Source organism: Somniosus microcephalus, chromosome 12 (genome assembly GCF_052327205.1).
Source record: "Somniosus microcephalus isolate GS21.2 chromosome 12, FLI_Smic_1.0, whole genome shotgun sequence".
Taxonomy (NCBI): domain Eukaryota; kingdom Metazoa; phylum Chordata; class Chondrichthyes; order Squaliformes; family Somniosidae; genus Somniosus; species Somniosus microcephalus.
Window position 1 is genome coordinate 183,069,351 of NC_140998.1, and position 3,974 is coordinate 183,073,324.

Below are 3,974 nucleotides of genomic sequence, written 5' to 3' on the forward strand. Positions count from 1 at the left end.
TACACACACACAGGAAGTACGCACAGACAAACTAACAGTAATTATAAGCACACATACACAGGCAGGAATTATACACACACACAGGAATTATACACACACACGCATGTAGGAATTTACTCAAACACACAGGAATTATAGACACAGGAATTATACACTCACACACACCCACACACACCCAGGAAGTATACACAAACAAACACACATCAATTATACACACACACACATACACAGGAATTTTACACACACACACAGGAATTATACACACACACACATAGGAACTATAAACAGACATAGGAATTATATACACACACACGGGAATTATACACACAAAATGAATTATACACACAAAGGAATTATACACACAGACAGGAATAATACACACATACATAATTACACACACACAAACACAGGAATCATACACACACATACAGGAATTATACATACGCAAACACTGGAATCATAAACACACTGGAATTATATACACAAAAATATACACAGAAATTATACATACAGAAACACAGGATTTTTATGCAAACACACAAACACACAAAGGTATAATACACACACACAAACAGGAATGATGCACACACACAGGGATTTTTCACACATACACACACACACAGGAATTATACACAAACACAAAGGAATAATACATATGCACACAGGAATTATACACAATCACATAGGAATTATACACACATACAGACACAGGAATTATACACACACACAAGGAATTACACACAAGCACACTCATGCACATACAGAAATTATACACAAACACACACATGAATCATAAACGCACACACAGAGGAATAATACACATCAACACAGAAATTATTCACACACACACAGGAATTATAAACACACAGACAAGGAATTATACACACAAGCACACAGGGATTATACACAAAAATATAGGAATTATATCGACATAAGCACAGGAAATATACACACACAAAAAGATTATATATACACACAGAAATTATACACACACATGGACAGGAATTATACACACACACACACAGGAATTATACACTAATACACACACACACATATACACAGGAATTATACACAACTACACACACAGGAATTATATATATACACACAGAAATTAAACACACATTCACAAACACAGGAATTATACACACACACACATACACACAGGAATTATACACAAACTCACAGGCATTATAAACACACACATACACAAACACACAGAAATTATACACAAACAAACACACAGCACACAGGAATTACATACACATGCAGGAATTATACACACACAGAATTACACACACACAAAAACACGCAATAATTATACACACACAGGAATTATACACACACAGGAATTATAAACACACAGGAATTATGCACACACATACAAGAATTATACAGAAACACAAACAAACTATACACACACACACACACACGGAATTACACACACAAACATGCACAGGAATTATACACATACACAAATTATACACACACAGGAATTATACACACATACACACATACAGGAATTATACACACACAAACACGTGAATTATACACACATGCACACAGGAATTATATATACACACAGGAAGTATACACAAACACACACAAAAATTACACAAACACACAGTAATTATAAACACACACACACACTCAGGCTGATATAGGCCTTCACAGGGATTATAGACAAACACATACACACACACAGTTTAATATATCCCCACACAGAGATTATTCACACACACACCCACACACACACACAGACTGATATAGACACACAAAGGGATTATACACACACAAATGAATTATACACACATACACAAAAATTACACACACACACAAGAATTATACACACACACAGGAATTATACACACATACACAGGATTTATACACACAAACACGGGAATTATACACACATACACAGACACGCAGGATTTAAACAGAAACAAAGGAAGTATACACACATACAGAAATTATACGCACACAAACACACACACAAGAATTACACAAACACATTAATTATAACAACACACACACACACACACTCAGACTGATATAGACCCACAGAGGGATTACACACACACACACACACACACACACACACACACACACACACACACACACCGACTGATATAGTCCAAACTGAGATTATACACAGACACAGACTGATACAGACACACACTGGGATTATATACACACACACACTGGGATTATATACACACACACACACACAGACTGATATAGACAAACACTGGGATTACATACACACACACACACACACACACACACACACACACAGGCTGATACAGACCCACACTGGGATTATACACACGCAGACACACACACACACACAGACTGATATAGACCCACACTGGGATTATACACACACACACACACTGATATAGACCCACAATGGGATTATACAAACACACACACACACACACACAAACACACACATAGACTGATATAGATCAACACTGGCATTATACACACAGAAACACATGCACACATATTGATATAGACCCACATTGGGGTTATACACACACACACACACACGCACGCACACACAAAGACTGATATAGACAGACACTGGGATTATACACACACACACACACACACACACACACACACACACAGACTGATATAGACCCACACTGGGATTATACATACACACACACACACAGACACACACAGACACAGACTGATATAGACCCACAATGGGATTATACACACACAGACTGATATAGACCCACACTGGGATTATATACACACACACACACAGATATAGACCCACACTGGGATTATACAAACATACAGACTGTTATAGACCCACACTGGGATTATACACACACATACACACACAGGCCGATATAGACCCACACCGGGATTATAAACACACACACACACACACAGACTGATATAGACCCACACTGGGATAATACAGGCACACACACACACACAGACTAATATACATAAACACACGGATTATACACACACACACACACACACACAGACTGATATAGACCCACACTGGGATTATACACACACACACACAGACTGATGTAGACCCACACTGGGATTATACACACACACACACACAAGTATTAAACAAACACACATTAATTATAACAACACACACACACACACACACTCAGACTGATATAGACCCACAGAGGGATTATACACACACACACACAGACTGATATAGACCCACACTGTGATTATACACACACACACAGACTGATATAGACCCACACTGGGATTATACACACACACACACACAGACTGATATAGACACGCACTGGGATTATATACACACATACACAGACTGATATAGACACACACTGGGATTATACACACACACACACACAGACTGATATAGACCCACACTGGGATTATACACACACACAGACTGATATAGACCCACACTGGGATTATGCACACACACACAGACACACAGAGACTGATATAGATCCACAATGGGATTATACACACACACACACACACACACACACACACACACACACACACACACACACACACAGGCTTATATAGACCCACACTGGGATTATACACACACACACACACACACAGATTGATATAGACCCACACTGGGATTATATACACACACACACACACAGACTGACATAGACCCACACTGGGATTATACACACACACACACACACACACACACACACAGACAGATATAAACCTACACTGCGATTATACACACACGAACACACACACACACACAAGAATTATACACACACACAGGAATTACACACACATACACACACACACACACACACGCACAAGAATTACGCAAGTGCACATTAATTATAACTACACACACACACACTCAGACAGATATAGACCCACAGATGGATTATACACACACACACACACACACACACACAGACTGATATAGACATACACTGGGATCATATACACACACACCCAGACTGATACAGACCCACACA